The sequence below is a fragment of the Bubalus kerabau genome, chromosome 3 (genome assembly GCF_029407905.1).
Source record: "Bubalus kerabau isolate K-KA32 ecotype Philippines breed swamp buffalo chromosome 3, PCC_UOA_SB_1v2, whole genome shotgun sequence".
Classification (NCBI taxonomy): Eukaryota; Metazoa; Chordata; class Mammalia; order Artiodactyla; family Bovidae; genus Bubalus; species Bubalus kerabau.
The window spans coordinates 68,924,316-68,943,765 of record NC_073626.1 but is presented as its reverse complement, the minus strand read 5'-3'; the positions used below and the strand labels follow the sequence as shown (position 1 = coordinate 68,943,765).

The window sequence follows — 19,450 nt, the reverse complement described above, 5'->3', positions numbered from 1 at the left end:
AAATGAAAATAGGAAGTATTGAAAATGAAAGCCACATACATTTTGTAAGAATTTGACCTTCCATATTCTTTCTGTAGATTTTTTTCTACATAAAGTAATTGAAATTGTTAGACCTTCTGATGAATAATATCTATGTGGAGGCACATATTAATACTGCTATTTCTAAATTAAAGAAATGTGATTGCCTAGAAACATATTGCATGACCATAATTTTTGTTTAAAAAGAACAAATGTATTAAATGAGGCAGAGTGATCTAGAGAAGAGTTGACCTGTATTTAAATTGTCTTTTTAATCTGAAGCTATTGTATTAGTTTTGCATATGGACTTTTGAAATGTCTTCTAGTTATCATTGGCCTAAATATTTCTGTTATCTCCAAGTGTTATTATTCGTGTTTGCTTACTTTGTTGCCATACAGACTCTGAGAGATGGATATGGTATCCCACTGTACATAGAAGAAGGCAAGTTTCAAAGAGGGGCTTCTCAATAAAATGTGCCTCAGTAAGCAATCATAATGACCAGGCTAGAACACAATTTCTTGAGTTTCTGTGTGACATCTCATTTTATACTAACATATTCATTCCAGTGGTTACTGACCTTTTAAAATCACAAACTCTAGTCAGCCTGATATAACACAAATGAAAGCAAGTGTATTCACTTTTTCAAATTACGTATTACTTGGACTCTGACTAATGTTAGTTTTTAAAGGAAGCAATGTTTCATATTTTCAGTATGATTTTCAGCAGGCTTTGATTTTAGGTAGACCCAGCTTAAAATCCTAGAAGAATTTTCATAATCTCTATATGCCTCAGACTTCTCATGTGTAAACTAGATAATAATTTGTACTTTATATGTATAAGAATCTTATCAAGTAAGAATGCATGTAATATTCTTAACACACAGTAGGCTTAATACAGGCTATTTACATAATTCTGAAGTTGAAATAACTGTTTCATAAAGGTATAAGTAGGTTTCATTAATTTATTATTTATTACAAAAATTGTACTTTTTAAAGAAACCATGATCTCTGTTAAAATTGAAGATATTTTGAAAAAGAATTCAGGTTAAAACATGTAAAATATTTTTAAAATACATAAATATGAAAGGTATGATAAAAGTATCAAAAGACATTTTTATAAAGCTAGGTGAAAGTGAAAGTCACTCAGTCATGTCCGACTCTTTGCGACCCCATGGACTGTAGCCTACAAGGCTCCTCTGTCCATGGAATTTTCTAGGCAAGAGTACTAGAGTGGTTTTCTATTTCCTTCTCCGGGGATCTTCCCAACCCAAGGATCGAACCTGGGTCTCCCACATTGCAGGCAGATGGTTTACTATCTGAGCCACCAAATCATGCTAAAAATACACATAGAGGAATAGCAAAGAGAACACTAGAAAGAAAGGCTACGTGGACAGCCATATGCAAAAGAATGAAATAGACTGCTATCTTACACCAAACAAAAAAATCAACTCATGGATTTAAAACTTGAACATAAGACCTGAAACTATAGAACTCCTAGAAGAAAACATAGTGGGTAAGCTCCTTGACCATTAGTCTTGGCAATGGTTTTTTTGAATTTGACCCCAAGAGGCAGCAAAAACAAAAATAAACAAGTGGGATTACATCAAACTAAAAAGTTTCTGCATACCAAAGGAAACCATCAACAAAATGAAAAGGCAACCTCCTGAATGGGAGAAAATATTTTAAAATCATGATTCTGATAAGGGATAGTATCCCAAATATATAAAGCACTGATTAACTCAATAGCAAAAACAGTCTGATTTACAAATTAGCAGACCTCTGTAGACATTTTCCCAAAGAAAACATACAAATGGCCCAGCAGGTACACAGAAAGGTGCTCAACATCACTAGTCATTAGGTGAAATAGAAATTAAAGCCATAGTGAGATATCACCACATACCTGTCAGAATGGCTGTTATCAAAAATAAAAACTGATGATGAGGACGTGGAGAAAAAGGAACTTGCATCCTTTTGGGTTCCTGTAGTTGCTGTAAACTGATGCAGCTACTACAGGAAATAGTATGGAAGTTCCTCAAAAAATTAAAACTAGAACTACCATATGATCCAGCTTTCCCACTGTGAGCATTTATCCCAAAGAAACAAAATCACATTAAGGGTTGTCTGAGGAGTCTTTAAGCATAGCGCAGGAAATAAGAGAAGCAAAAACAAGGAAGAAAGGGAAAGGTATGCCCAACTGAATGCAGAGTTCCAGATAATAGCAAAGAGGGACAAGAAGGCCTTCTTCAATGAATGATGCAAAGAAATAGTACAGAAGGTGAAAGATCAGCGATCTCTTCAAGAAAACTGAAAATATCAAAGAAACATGTCAGCCAAAGATGAGCACAGTAAAGGACAGAAATGGTAAAGACCTAAAAGAAGCAGAAGAGATCAAGAAGAGATAGCAAGAATACATAGAACTGTACAAAAAAGGTTTTAATGACCCAGATAAACATGATGGTCACTCACCGAGAGCCAGACATTCTGCAGCATGAAGTTAAGTGGACCTTTAGAAACACTGCTGCCAGTAAAGCTAGTGGATGTGATGGAATTCCAGCAGAGCTATTTAAACTCCTAAAAGATGATGCTATCAAAGTGCTGCACTCAATATGTCAGCAAATTTGGAAAACCCAACAGTGGCCACAGGACTGAAAAAGTCAATCTTCATCCCAATTCCCAAGAAGGGCAGTACTAAAGAATGTTCAAACTACTGGACAATTGCACTTATCTCCCATGCTAATAAGGTTATGCTGAAAATTCTTCAAGCTCGGCTTCAGCAGTTCATGAATCAAGAACTTCCAGATGTTCAACCTAGGTTTGGAAAAAGGCAGAACCAGAAATCAAATTGCCAAGATTCTGTGAATCATAGAGAAATCAAAGCAATTCTAGAAAAACATATACTTCTGTTTCATTGACTATGCTAAAGCCTTTGACTGTGTAGATCACAACAAACTGTGGAAAACTCTTTAAAGAAATGGTGATACCAGACCACCTTACCTGTCTCCTGAGAAACCTGTATGCTGGTCAAGAAGCAGCAGTCAGAACCCTTTATGGAACAACTGACTGGTTCAGGATTTAGAAAGGAGTACAACAAGGCTGTTTATTGCCATCCTGTTTAACTTATACATGAGCACATCATGCAAAATGCTGGGCTGGATGAGTTACAAGCTGGAATCAAGATTGCTGGAAGAAATATCAACAACCTCAGATATCTGGATGATATATCACTCTAATGGCAGAAAGCAAAGAGTAACTAAAGAGCTTCTTGATGAGGGCAGATGCTAAGTCACTTCAGTTGTGCCTGACTCTTTGCAACTGTATGGACTGCAGCCTGCCAGGCTCCTCTGTCCATGGGGTTCTCCAAGCAAGAATATTGGAGTGGGTTCCCATGCTCTTCTCCAGATGAGGGTGAAAGAGGAGCATGAAAAAAACAGCTTAAAACACAATATTAAAAAAACTAAGATCATGCATCTGGTCCCATCACTTCATGGCAAATAGAGGGGAAAAGGTGGAAGTAGTAACAGATTTCCTCTTCTTGGGCTCTAAAATCACTGCAGATGGTGACTATAGCCATGAAATTAGGAGATGACTGCTGCTTGGCAGGAAAGCTATGGCAAACCTAGACAATGTATTAAAAAGCAAAGACATAACACTTTGCCAACAAAGGTCCATATAGTAAAGGCTATGGTCTTTCCAGTAGCCATGTATGGATGTGAGAGTTGGACCATCAAGAAGGCAGAGCACTGAAGAATTGATGCTTTTGAACTGTGGTGCTGGAGAAGAATCTCAAGAGTCCCTTGGACAGAAGGAGGTCAAATCAGTCAATCCTAAAGGAAATAAACCCTGCATACTCATTGGAAGGACTGATGTTGAAGCTCTAATACTTTGGCCACCTGATGTGAAGAGCCTGGAGAAGACCCTGATGCTGGGAAAGATTGAAGGCAGAAGAAAGGGGTGACAGAGGATGAGATGGTTGGATGGCATCACCGCTTCAATGGACATGAATTTAGGCAAACTCCAGGAGATGGTGAGCAACAGGGAGGCCTGGTGTGCTGCAGTCCATGGGATTGCAAAGAGTTGGACACGACTTGGCAACTGAACAACAACATTATAATAATGCAGCATGGTTTACAGTAGCCAGAATATGGAAACAACCCAAGTGTAATAGATGAATAGGTAAAGTATATGATTGTATGTTTACATGTATGTTACATATATAAAACATGGGTAGACCTTGACAGCATTATGTTGCGTGAAATAAATCAGACAGTGACAAATACCATATGACTTCATTTGTATATGAAATATGAAAGAAAAAAAAAACCTGAACTCATAGATACAGAGAACATATTGGTGAGTACAAGGTAAGGTAAGTAAATCTGGCAATGTAGTGAACAACACAGTGACTATAGTTGTTAACTATACTAATTAATATTGTACTGCATGTTTAAAAGTTGCTAAGAGAGTAGATTTTAAAAGTCTTCATCACAAGAAAAAAATGTAACTGCAAGTGGTGATGGATCTTAACTAAACTTGTTGAAGTAATAGTTTTGCAATGTATACATACGTCAAATTATTATGCTATACACCTAAAACTAATACAATATTTTCTGTCAATTAAATTTCAATTTAAAAAAGAAATAAGCAAAAAAACAGACACAGGCAAAAAGGAAACATTAAATGGGAACTATCTCTAATGGATGTTAAAACCTACCGTAAGTTGTCTATAATTGAAAAGTATGGTACTGGTGCACCATAGAGAGATGGACCAGTGGAATGATTGGATGAAGCAAAAATAGTCCCAGGTACAAATAGAACTTCACTGTTTATGTGCATATCTATATATTTATATCTATTTCCAAGTCTTCTGCCCAACCTGAAAATCTGCCATTTCTCTGACTCCGCTCTGGCACTGCGTGGGGTGACCATCCTGGCAGATGTATTTTGATTGCACTCCACACTTCTAGATGTTGATTTCTTTCTACACCAGGACTGTGTATCTTTCTGTATTGATAGAAACGGTGTAAAATCTGGACTGTCCAATAAGTTGGCTATTGAACTCTTGAAATATGGCTAGTGCAACCGACTTACTTTAAAATTCTATTTAATTTTAATTTATATTTGAATGGGGCTACATGAGGTTAGTGTAAACTCTACTGAATGATCACGCTTTAGATTCTAAGCTCTTTGAGGACAGATTCACATCTGTTTAGTTCACACTAGTGTATAACATGGTTCCTGAGGGCTGACTGGATTTTATTTTTCCAATCGATATTAATTCCATGACAAATATTTGACAGGAGATCTGGGTGCATCCTGATGTTCGGCTCCATGATGGTACACAGTCAGGGGGGAAATCTTCAGCTGTAATAGGTGCTTCTTGAGTGTTTTTTCTCTTTGCTGATCAGAAACTAGCTTATCCTTAAACATACAGGCTTGAAAGATTCACTTTAATTTGCAGGAAACTCAGAGTCTTGTTTTTATGTGATAGTGAATGAAAAACAAAAGCAGATGTAAGTATATTTATTCACCTGCTTTAAGGAAACTACAGCTTCCTTAAAGTAATATTTTCAGCTCTGCTCATAGAGAAATTTGTCTTTGAGGAAACACATGCAGTCAACGGTTTACATAAACACTGGTCTCAGAAGAGCAAAACATCAGATGGAGGGCTCAACAGCAACAGAAGGGGAAGATTAGAATTTTGAAAAGGAGTTTCTGTTAACCTAAAGATTGTTCAAATCAGATATTCACAGACAATTTGGGGCAAAGTAAAATAAAGTGTTAAGTAGCATGCTGGTGAGGAAAGAGCTAGGGCTTAAGGTCACTCATCATTCATTTGACTTTCAGCTTTCCTGTTCCCTTTAGCTGTGTGATGACATCTATTCAGCTTCTCAGTACCAATTCTTTATCTGGCAAAAAGAGAAGAAGGATTGTATTGTGCAAATGTGGTTTGGGGTATGGAATGAACTAATCTAAGTAAATGCTCATCAGAGGTATATTTTCCTCTACTCAACTCTCCTCCCACACACTGACACTACCTTCAAAATGTTGTTGTGTTGAGTTAAGAGGGTGAGAGCTGGAGAAGATTCTAGGAAATACCCAATCAAATACCTTCTCTTTATAAATCTGGAAATTGAATATGGGTTATGGGAAAGCAAAAGTTATACCAGCTGCAGACTCTAAAAGAGGAGATGGCAGATGTCCCCAGCATCACACCTGCTCCATGCTCTGCGCCACACCTTTGCAATCAGTACTCACTGCTGAAAATTCAGAGACGCAAACATGTGCCTGCATGTTTTAAGTTCTTTCTCACACTGATTTTCAATGTTTGCTTTTTTCTTTACTTTATTAAAAGTATTACCAGAGCAGTTGTGCTGTGCTAAAGTCTCTTCAGTCACATCTGACTCTTTTTGACCCTATGGACTGTAGCCCACCAGGATCCTCTGTCCGTGAGATTCTCCAGGCAAGAATACTGGAGCACATTGCCATGCCCTCCTCCATTAAGTTTCTCTATTTGAGCCTTTGGTTACAGCCACATTAAATACAAAATACAAAAGGAAACATGTATACCTAATGCTGATTCCTGTTGATGTATGGCAGAACCCATCACAATATAATTAAATAAATATACATGTATAAACAAAACAAACAAAAATACGAAATAACTGCCTCAACATTATTTTATCTAGTAGGAGGGCAAGTTCTTTGCTAAAAGTGGTCAAATTCGTCTACACTTTTCTCCCTTCTAATGTGCTTTGGCGTCTCCTGAATTTTAATGCACACTTTTCACTTAAAAAAAAAAAACAACTCTGGCTTCATTGTCTTATCTTTTGGTGACTATAAGACAGGGCAGGGAAATGTCTAATTGTGATAAAGGACCAGTGAAATTACACATAATAAACAAAGAACACTTCAGCGATGCCAGTTATGAGAACTGGTATTTGACAGCACAGTGTGTCGTGCAGTATCAATGCACAGATCAGGTATTTGCTTGTAGGAAAATTCCTGAAAGTAGCAGAGTGGGGGAATTTGTATTTTTCAGCATTGACTATGCTTTTGGTTTACAGAAACTATAAAACACATTTTCCATGTTTCCTAATTTAGGTATTTAGTTTTACATAGGTAAACACATACAAAACTTTTTTGTGTTAGTTGATTTTCTCATATAGAATTTTTTACCTTAACTACAATTTCATTCCAAACCCAAATAAGGGCAATGCCAAAGAATATTCAAACTACTGCACAATTGTGTTCATTTCACATGCTAGCAAGGTAATGCTCAAAATCCTTCATGCTAGGCTTCAACAATACATGAACTGAGAACTTCCAGATATACAAGCTGGATTTAGAAAAGGCAGAGGAACCAGAGATTGAATTGCCAACATCTGCTGGATGATAGAAAAAGCAAAAGAATTCCATAAAAAACATCTACTTCTGCTCCATTGAAAAAGCCTTTGACTGTGTGGATCACAACAAACTGTGGACAGTTCCTAAAGAGATGGGAATACCAGACCAACTTACCTGTGTCCTGAGAAACCTGTATGCAGGACAAGAAGCATAGATAGAACCACAAATGGAACAATGGACTGGTTCATAATTGGGAAAGGAGTATTCAAGGCTGTATATTGTCACCCTGCTTATTTAACTTATATGCAGAGTACATTGTGTGAAATGACAAGCTGAATAAATAACAAGCTATAATCAAGATTGCTGGGAGAAATATCAGTAACCTCATATATGCAGTTGATACCACCCTAATGGCAGAAAGTGAAGAGGAACTAAAAAGCCTCTTGATGAAAGTGAAAGAGGAGAGTGAAAAAGCTGGCTTAAAACTCAGCAATCAAAAAACTAAGATCATGGCATCCAGTCTTATCACTTCATGATGGGGAAAAAAATGGAAACAGTGACAGACTTTATTTTCTAGGCTCCAAAATTACTGCAGATGATGACTGCAATCATGAAATTAAGACAACTGTTCTTTGGAAGAAAAGCTATGACAAACCTAGACTGCATTCAAAAGCAAAGACATCTCTTTGCCAACAAAGTTCTGTCTAGTCAAGGCTATGGTTTTTCCAGTAGTCCTGTATGGATGTGAGAGTTGGACCATAAAGAAAGCTGAGCACCGAAGAATCGATGCTTTTGAACTGTGGTGCTGGAGAAGACTCTTGAGAGTCCCTTGGACTGCAAGGAGATCAAATCAGTCAATCCTAAAGGAAATCAACCCTGAATACTCATTGAAAGGACTGATGCTGAAGCTCCAATAGTTTGGCCACCTGATGCAAAGAGCTGACTTGTTAGAAAAGACCCTGATGCTGGGGAAGATTGAGGCAAGGAGGAAAAGGGAGTGGAAATGATTTGATGGCATTATCGACTCAGTGCACATGAGAGTTTGAGCAAACTCCAGGAAATAGTGAAGGACAGGAAAGCCTGGTGTGCTGCAGTTCATGGGTTCACAAAGAGTCAGATATGACTGAGCAACTGAACAATAACAACATATATGATGAATAAAATAATACATAACATATTTTATCCAATTTTAGAACATAACAAGAGTATGTTTTCCTATTCTTATAGAAATGAATATAGGCTTAGAGAATATGGATACTCATATTAAGACTAAAGTGTAAAATATAAAAATATCTGGCTTCCCAGGTAGCTCAGATGGTAAAGAATCTGCCTGAGATGCAGGAGACCCCAGTTTGATTCCTGGGTTGAGAAGTTCCTCTGGAGAAGGAATAGGCTACCCACTCAAGTGTTCTATGTCTTCCCTGGTGGCTTAGACAGTAGAGAATCCGCCTGCAATGTGGGAGACCTGGGTTCAATCCCTGGGTTGGGAAGATACCTGTATATGGGCGTGGCAACCCACACCAGTATTCTCCCCATGAAGAAAAGAGTCTGGCAGGCTACAGTCCTTGAGGTCATAAAGAGTGCAACACGACTGAGCGACTGAGCAGTCTAATAGATGTTATTTCTTTTGAATGGAGTTTGTCATGGTACATATTCTCGGTCATGTATATCCCTTTCTTTGTTTGTCTATTAACATTTTCCCCAGAAAATAGAATATTGTTCAGTGGTATCACTCTGTAGATGAACACACAGAAGATTTCCCTGTCTTTCTCTTCATATCTTGTTGCCACAGCTTCTCTTTTATTTTTAGTTATTATAAACTTATTTGTTTGGCTGTGCCTGTCTCAGTTGTGGCATGCAGGATCTTTTTTTTAATTGTGGCATGTGGGATGATCTAGTTCCCTGACTAGGGATCAAACCTGGGCCCCTGCATTGGGAGCATGGAGTCCTAGCTACTGGACCACCAGGAAACTCCTTGTCTTTTATTTTTGGCACCCTCTCCCCTCTCATTCACACATATTTATATTTCCATATTTATATGTATTTTAAAAATATATATCCCACCTATCTATTCTTATTTATCTATCTTATTCAGGAAGGACTCATAAGATGATAAGGCTAATATTAATCATAATAAAGAGGATTCTGAAAGAAGGCTTCCAGCCACATTGTTGAATCTTTGCCTCTTTATTTTTCCATTAAAGACAATATTTAGAAAACGTACAGAATGAAATCTCTTCTAAACTGTTGCTTCCTAAAGTGAAGCTATTTTATACTTCATTTTCTCCCCCTCTCCCCAGTTTTTTTTTTTTTTGAGAAATAATTGAAATAATTACTGTATAAGTTTAAGGCATACAGCATGGCAGTTTGATTTACATATATTGTAAAATAATTATCACAATAGGTTCAGCTAACATCCATCTTCCCATATAGATAAAATAAAAAGAACTCAAAAGATATTCTTGTGATGAGAGCTCTTAGGATTTATTTAGTCTCTTAATAACTTACAGCAGTGTTAACTACAATCATCCTGTTGTACATTACATCCACAGTCCTCCTTTATCTGGTAGCTGGGAGTTTGTACCATTGGACCACCTTTCTCCAATTCCGCCTTTCCCCACCCTCTGCCTCTAGAAACCACAGGGCTGAACTCCATTCCTATGAGGATCTGTTTTTGTTACTGCTTTTTTAATTCCACATAGAGGTGAGATCATACAGTATTTGTCTTTGTCTGACTTATTTCATTTAGCGTAATACCCTCAAAGTCACCTGTGTTGTTGCAGATTCTCCCTTTGCAATATCGTGTTTGGTGCATTATTTCTGGGCACTTAACCTCTCACTCAGTTTCAACAAGAACCTCTTTCTTTACCGAGAGTAACAAATCCAGGAGAGAAAGCCAGTTTTCAAAAAGCTTCAGTGACCACAAGTAGGGAAATTGAAAAAATATATATTTGTCCTCAGTCTATCTAAAGCATATACACATATATATATTGCAATTTGCCTTCCTAAATATAATATTGTCAGATTTATTCAATTTGCTTAACTTGTGACTGCATGCTATAGCCTTGCCATAAAATTTCTGGGACATCCTAATTTTTCTTGTTCTTGCTAATGAGACAGGAGCCCCATACGGGACACTGCTTTGACACAGCTCATGCCCTGACTCAGGGGTGATGGGCCTAACCAGAATAAGGACAGAAGTGCTTCCCAGGACCTTCATCATTAGTACTTTATAATCATAGTCTGTAGGAATTTACAGATCAGCAATCAAAAAGTCCAATCTTGAGACGTCATTTTAATAATATGAGTGAGTTATAAAGCCATAATGTTGTATAAATTAAATTATAATAACACAGTTCACTACTTTTATTTCCTAATTGAATGTAAAGTGATCCAAAATGATATATAGAAATAATTAAACTTTTAAAAGTGATAAATTAGTGAAATTAACTTGTTAATTATTGTAAGACATTGAAATATTAGTACTCTCCAATCAGATAGGAAAAATATGGGAGAAATTAAGTGATTATATCTCTTCTTATTTTTCTCCTATATTACATCTCTTCTGAATTCTCTAAGAGTTCTAAGATATATATTTAAAATTTCTGAAATAAACTTTGATTTTTCATTCAAATCAGTTAAACATGTTTTCTTTCTTTCTTTTTTTTTGTTTTTAAATTTTATTTTATTTTTAAACTTTACATAATTGTTATTAGTTTTGCCAAATATCAAAATGAATCCGCCACAGGTTTACATGTGTTGTGTCAGTTAAACATGTTAAAGAAAGCACAAAATATATATCTTAGGTTGCATTTGAGGTGTCATTTAAAAAATACCTTAAATTCTTAACATCCTATAAAAGGAAAAATGGACATTGTTGTATATTATTATTAGGTAGTAAATTGGTAGAGTCTCTGTGAGGAACAATTTGGCAACATACATTAAAATTTTTAAAGTGTGTAATATTTGATCTATAAGTTCCATTTCTAGATATTTATCCTCTGTACATACAGATTCATGTGCAAAATGCTGCATGTACCATGATACGGCTTTGCTGATGGCTCAAAGAACGACAAAGAATGATGACAAAGAATCTGCCTGCAGTGAAGAAGACCCAGTTCAGTCTCTGGGCGGGGAAAATCCCCTGGAGAAGGGAATGACAACCCACTCTAAGATTCTTGCCTGGAGAATCCTATGGACAGAGGAGCCCAGAGGGCTACAGTCCATGGGTTTGCAAAAGTCGGACATGACTGAGTGACTAACACTTCTACCATGATATGCACTGGAGCATTTGTACAATAATGATGATTAGAAACAAGCCATGTCTTTAATAGAAAACTGGTAAAAAGGTTTTGCTACATTCATTGCGTGGGATGACAAAGAAGTATTAAAATAGTACATGAAATAAAATGAAGAAGCCATTAAAGTCATAATAATGCTTATCATTTGTTGAACAGTTAATTTGTACGAATTCATTTAATCCTTATAATATCCCTATGATGTTTATACTGTTATTTACAGATTAAAAAAAAAAAACAACTGGAGTGTGGAAAAGTTTCCTTTAATGACCAAGATACAATGTAGTGTGACTACTATACAAACCCAGCCAATTCTATACTGTTATACTACATAAACAATCATAAAAGTATATAGAGTGTGCACCCTTTTGTAAGAGAAATACATATTTAGAAAGGAAAGAAAGAAGGGAAAGGAGAGAATCTACAGCCTTAATTTATCTAAAGAATATGATTCTTTACAAATACTTTTTTATAATATTATATTATTTGTTAATGCACATAATAATTTGTTATATATTAGAAAATAAATATTTTTCAATGAAGGTAAAGGTTTTATACATCATACATTGCAGTGTATGTGTTGCAGTATGTAATAGACAGCTTTAGCAACATGTAGCTCTCGAATATTTGATATATGGCTATTCCAAATTGAAATATGCTATAAATATGAAATATTCATCAGATTTTGAAGATTTAGTACCAAAAAATATAAAATATCTTATTAATAACTTCATTGATTATGTTATGAAGTAATATTTTAATTAAACTGGGTTAACTAAAATATATTCTTAAAATAAAATTTACCTTTTAAAAACTTTATAATATAACCATTAGATAATTTTGTTACTGTAGGTCATTCACCTAGAGCCAGACATCCCGGAATGTGAAGTCAAGTGGTCCTTAGAAAGCATCACTGCGAACAAAGCTCGTGGAGATGATGGAATTCCAGCTGAGCTATTTCAAATCCTGAAAGATGATGCTGTGAAAGTGCTGCACTCAATATGCCAGCAAATTTGGAAAACTCAGCAGTGGCCACAGGACTGGAAAAGGGCAGTTTTCATTCCAATCCCAAAGAAAGGCAATGCCAAAGAATGCTCAAACTACCGCACAGTTGCACTCATCTCACACACTAGTAAAGTAATGCTCAAAATTCTCCAAGCCAGGCTTCTGCAATACATGAATTGTGAACTTCCTGATGTTCAAGCTGGTTTTAGAAAAGGCAGAGGAACCAGAGATCAAATTGCCAACATCTGCTGGATCATCAAAAAAGCAAGAGAGTTCCAGAAAAACATCTTTTTCTGCTTTATTGACTATGCCAAAGCCTTTGACTGTGTGGATCACAATAAAATGTGGGAAATTCTGAAAGAGATGGGAATACCAGACCACCCAACCTGCCTCTTGAGAAACCTATTTGCAGATCAGGAAGCAATAGTTAGAACTGGACATGAAACAACAGACTGGTTCCAAATAGGAAAAACAGTATGTCAAGGCTGTATATTGTCACCCTGCTTATTTAACTTATATGCAGAGTACATCATGAGAAACGCTGGGCTGTAAGAAGCACAAGCTGGAATCAAGATTTCTGGGAGAAATATCAATAACCTCAGATATGCAGATGACACCACCCTTATGGCAGAAAGTGAAGAGGAATAAAAAGCCTCTTGATGAAAGTGAAAGAGGAGAGTGAAAAAGTTGGCTTAAAGCTCAACATTCAGAAAACGAAGATCATGGCATCTGGTCCCATCACTTCATGGGAAATAGATGGGGAAACAGTGGAAACAGTGTCAGACTTTATTTTTGGGGGCTCCAAAGTCACTGCAGATAGTGACTGCAGCCATGAAATTAAAAGATGCTTACTCCTTGGAAGAAAAGTTATGACCAACCTAGACAGCCAAAGAACTTCCCTGGTGGCTCAGAGGTTATAGCGTCTGCCTGGAATGCAGGAGACCCGGGTTTGATCCCTGGGTTGGGAAGATCCCCTGGAGAAGGAAATGGCAACCCACTCCAGTACTCTTGCCTGGAGAATCCCATGGAGGGAGGAGCCTGGTAGGCTACAGTCCATGGGGTTGCAAAGAGCTGGATACGACTGAGCAACTTCACTTTCACTTTCAGACAGCATATTAAAAAGCAGAGACATTGCTTTGCCAGCAAAGGTCCATCTAGTCAAGGCTATGGTTTTTCCAGTGGTCATGTATAGATGTGAGAGTTGGACTGTAAACAAAGCTGAGTGCCAAAGAATTGATGCTTTTGAACTGTGGTGTTGGAGAAGACTTGAGAGTCCCTTGGAAAGCAAGGAGATCCAACCAGTCCATCCTAAAGGAAACCAGTCCTGGGTGCTCATTGGAAGCACTGATGCCGAGGCTGAAACTCCAATACTTTGGCCACCTCACGTGAAGAGTTGACTCATTGGAAAAGACCCTGATGCTGGGAGGGATTTGGCGCAAGAGAAGAAGTGGACAACAGAGGATGAGATAGCTAGATGGCATCACCGACTCAATGCACATGAGTTTGGGTGAACTCCGGGAGTTGGTGATGGACAGGGAGGCCTGGTGTGCTGCGATTCATGGGGTCACAAAGAGTCAAACACGACTGAGTGACTGAACTGAACTGAACTGAGTTATATTTCTATTAAATACCAGTAATCAAATACAATCAAGTTTTATTGTACTTCACTTACTTCCCCTCCAGCATTATTTCTCTAGCACAATGATGATCAACTCTTGTACATTAGAATCACCTGAGAAACTTTAAAACGCACCTGGGCCCCCCCGTGGGGGTTCAGGATTAGCTCTTCTGGGCTGGGGTGCCAGCATCCCCACCTTTTTTAAGATTTGCATTCTAATATGAAACCAAGGTAAGGAACTACTGCTTTAACCCTCTGTGCCTATAGAGTATACAAGGGACTTAATTTTTTTCAAGTAATGCTTGAAAAGTTTAAGTTTGCATTTTCTTAACTAGGTAGGGATTTTTTTTTTTTTTGAACATGTCAAAGTATAGGAGATTTTCAAGTAAAGAAATATTCAGAAATGTTCTTGAGTCTTGGTTAATTAAATTTGTTTAATCATTGGTAAAACAAAGAGGCCTGATCCATATTGCTGTTTGTTCTACAAACTTTCCTAAGGAAAACTAAATGTTTTTAAAGCCCTTCATTTTTTTTTAATGTGCATAGTTTAACTTTTATTTTATACTGAAGTATAGTTGAAATATAATGAAACATACTGAAATACAGCAAAGTGATTCAGTTATACATACACATGTGTTTATCCTTTTTTATTTTCCCATTTATGTTGTTACACAATATTGAGCAGAGTTCTCTGTGCTATACAGTAGATCCTTGTTGGTTATCCATTTTAAATATAGCAGTGTGTACATGTCAATACCAGACTCCTTAACTGTCACTTCCCCCATCCTTCCCCTCTGGTAACCATAAGTTTGTGAGCCTGTTTGTTCTGTAAATAAGTTCATTAATATTAATTTTTTAGATTGCACATATAAGTGATATCCTATAATATTGGTCTCTCTCTCTCTTACTTACTTCACTCAGTATGACAATCTCTAGGTCTATCTGTGTTGCTGCAAATGACATTATTTAATTCTTTTTAATGGATGAGTAATATTTTATTGTACATATGTACCACACCTGTTTATACATTTCTTTGTCAATAGATATTTAGGTTTCTTCCATCTCTTGCTATTCTAAATAGTGCTTCAATGAACATTGGCATATATGTGTCCTTTCAGACTATGCTTTTCTCCAGGTATATGCCCAGGAGGGCTTCCCTGGTGACTCACACTGTAAAGAATCTGCCTTCAGTGTAGGAGACCTGGATTCGATCCCTGGTTGGGAAGATTCCCTGGAGAAGGGAATGGCTACCCATACCAGTATTCTTGCCTGAAGAATTCATGGACAGAGGAGCCTGGTGGGATACAGTCCATGGGGTTGCAAAGAGTCAGACACAACTGAGCAACTAACACTTTTACTTTCTTTCACTGTATGCCCAGGAATGGGATTGCAGGATCATATGATAGCTCTATTTTTAGATTTTTAAGGAACTTCCATGCTGTTGTCCAAAGTGATTATACAAATTTACATTCCCACCAACAGTGCAGGAGGGTAAAGCACTTTGAACAGAGCAAATAAAAGTTACAAACCTGTTTGTATTATGACCACGAAAATGAAATGTGGCCAACAGTGTTGGGTCAAAGATTGCTGCTGCTGCTGCTAAGTCACTTCAGTCGTGTCCGACTCTGTGTGACCCCATAGACGGCAGCCCACCAGGCTCCCGTGTCCCTGGGATTCTCCAGGCAAGAACACTGGAGTGGGTTGCCATTTCCTTCTCCAGGGTCAAAGATTATGTCTTTACAAATCACATAACAGAGTTTTCTGTCCCCTAACATTCTCAGTGTCATATAAACAGACTGTGGTAAACATACTAAATAGAATTTTTTGTACCCTCTGGATAAACCCGAGTTTTATAAGTGCCACTGAAAGACGATTCTTTATCATGCATCAGTGGGACCAGTATTCAGCCTCTCAGTTTTTATACCATTCTCACAGTTGATTGCCTTTCCTGCCACGGTGTTCTGCTCTATATTTTGACTCCCACTGCTTATTGGGTTGTGGTGATGAAACCCTGCTGATTGAAAAAAGAAACTGAAGGAAAATTAAATTGTGACTTTTTAAAAAATCTATTTTCAGGGAGAGAGAAATTACTTACAAGATCTTAGATTTTTTTCCTGGCCTCTTTGGTATTAGCTACATAATTGTTTTCTGTTTGTAATATACCAGAACCTGAACCTTTGTACTAGAACTAAGACTCAAAGTTTTATTAGTATTCAAGCTGTTCGAAAGTACCTTCAGTATGATTGTGTGTGTGCACATGTGCGTGTGTGTATGCACTCAGTTGTGCCTGACTCTTTGCAACTCCATGAACTGTAGCCTGCCAGACTCCTCTGTCTACCGGATTGTCGAGGCAAGAATACTGGAGTGGTTTGCCATTTCCTACACCAGGGGATCTTCCTGACCCAGGGATCAAAACTGTGTCTCTTGCAGCTGGGTTCTTTCCCAGCTGAGCCACTGGAGAAATTGTCAGTATGATTATTTTTTCCCAAATTACTGAAATTCTTTTTCGAATTGGCTATATTGACAAGCTAGAATATAAATTCCTTGATGCCAGGCACCTATCTATCTACCTTGTTCAGTGCATCTCCCCAGTGTCCAGTAAGAATAACTATCACATGCATTTTTAAATAAAAGAAAAATGAAAAATTTGTGATGGAGTATTTCAAGGTACAATATAACCCCATTATGATAAAATTTTTCAAGGATGGAGTAAAGTTGTAATTTAATCACTGAATTTTGCACCTTCACCATTTCTGAAACCTTGTTAAATGTTGTAGAGAGAACTCCTACCAGAAGTATAAAACCCTTAGCAAAATGATCCTAATGATTCTGAGAATTTTTCAGGCCTCTCTCTAATCTGTCATTAATATATTTTAAAGATGTGCTTAAAAGTAAATAAAACTACCAGCAAAGAAAAATTCGTACATGTATTAACTTTAAAACAATCTAAAATTAATCTCTATCAATTGTGGGATATTTAATTTTTCAAGAGCCCAAATATTCTGGAAATATGATTCTACTAGATTATCCCTAGGAAATATTGTTATGCAGACAAGTTCTGCATAATAGGATTGTGTTATGCAGCATCCTGTTAAATGGCAACAAAATATAAAAGTCATAAACTCATTTGCCAGGATTCTAAATGAACTCTCTTTGAATCCTGGTTGTTCTGTTAGGTTGGGGCAAAAGTAATAGCCATTTTGCATTGTTGAACTATGCTGTTTGATGTTAGAATACATTCTTAAATGTGATTATGCTATATATCATTTTAAGGTGCACTTCTCACTTTATGTTTTTTGTTAATAACTTATTCCTTTATGCTTATTTTATGTTTATCTTAGACTATAGAAATGATGGTAGGCAAAAAGTATATTCATATGATTTTTTTATTCGAGTTCAAAATGAGCTGTAAAGCAGCAGACAACTTGCAACATCAACAACGCATTTGGCCCAGGAATTGCTAACGAACATACAGGGGAGTAGTGGCTCAAGAAGTTTTGCAAAGGAGACAAGAGCCTTGAAAATGAGGAGCTCAGTGGCCGGCCATCAGACGTTGACAACAATCAATCGAGAGCAATCATGGAAGCTAATCCTCTTACAACTATGTGAGAAGTTACGAAAGAACTTGTCGAACATTCTATGATCCTTTGGCATTTGAAGCAAATTGGAAAAGTGAAAAATCTTGATAAGTGAGTGCCTCATGAGGTGACTGAAAATCAAGAAGCTGGTCATTCTGACATGTCATCTTCTCTTACTGTATACAAAAACAATGAACCATTTCTCCTTCAGATTGTGACATGCCATGAAAAGTGGATTTTATACAGCAACCAGCAATGACCAGCTCAGTGGTTGGACCGAGGAGAAGCTCCAAAGCACTTTCCAAAGCCAACCTTGCACCATAAAAGGTCATGGTCACTGGTGGTGTGCTGCCCATCTTATCCACTAGAGCTTTCTGAATCCCAGCGAAAGCATTACATCTGAGAAGTATGCTCAGCAAATCGATGACACGCGCCGAAAACTACAGTGTGTGCAGCCGGTACTGGCCAACAGAAAGGGCCCAATTCTTCATCATGACAACACCCAAGCACACCTCACACAGCCAGCACTTCAGGAGTTGAACAAATTGGGCTGAGAAGTTTTGCCTCATCCATCATATTTACCTGACCTCTCACCAACTGACCACCACTACTTCAAGCATCTCGACAACTTTTTGCATGGAAAATGCTTCCGCAAACAGCAGAAGACAGAAAATGCTTTCCAAGAGTTCATGGAATCCCAAAGCATGTATTTTTATGCTACAGGAATAACCTTATTTCTCATTGGCAAAAATGTGTTGATTGTAATGGTTCCTATTTTGATTAATAAAGATATCTTTGAGCCTAGTTATAATGATTGAAAATTTATGACCTTAAACCACAATTACTTTTTCATCAACCTAATAATTACTAGCTGTATGGCTATATGGTTACATAACTTCTCTGCATCTCAGACCCTCCCTTATTAAAATAGGAAAAGTAATGATACACAGTATTGTAGGGATGTGGTAAGAAATAACTTAGGTAACAGCTATAAAGCAGTTCCTATATAGCCTTGATGAAAGTGAAAGAGGAGAGTGAAAAAGTTGGCTTAAAACTCAACATTCAGAAAACAAAGATCATGGCATCCAGTCCCATCACTTCATGGCGAAAATTAAAAGATGCTTACTCCTTAGAAGAAAAATTATGACCAACCTAGACAGCATATTAAAAAGCAGAGACATTACTTTGCCAACAAAGGTCCATCTAGTCAAGGCTATGGTTTTTCCAGTGGTCATGTATGGATGTGAGAGTTGGACTATAAAGAAAGCTGAGCATTGAAGAATTGATGCTTTTGAACTGTGGTATTGGAGAAGAGTCTTGAAAGTCTTTTGGATTGCAAGGAGATCCAACCAGTCCATCCTAAAGGAGATCAGTCCTGAATATTCATTGAAAGGACTGATGCTGAAGCTGAAATTCCAATACTTTGGCCACCTGATGCGAAGAGCTGACTCCTTAGAAAAGACCCTGATGCTGGGAAAGGTTGAAGGCTGGAGGAGAAGGGGACGACAGAGGATGAGATCGTTCGATGGCATTGCTGCCTCAGTAAAGATGAGTTTGAGTAAACTCTGGGAGCTGGTGATGGACAGGGA

General features: G+C 37.3%; 1 pseudogene; it reads left to right on the top strand.

Annotated features, from left to right (window-relative positions):
- The first annotated feature begins 6,872 nt into the window (after positions 1-6,872).
- LOC129647270 (histone-lysine N-methyltransferase SETMAR-like) lies at positions 6,873-18,645 on the top strand (annotated as a pseudogene).
- Positions 18,646-19,450: the final 805 nt, after the last annotated feature.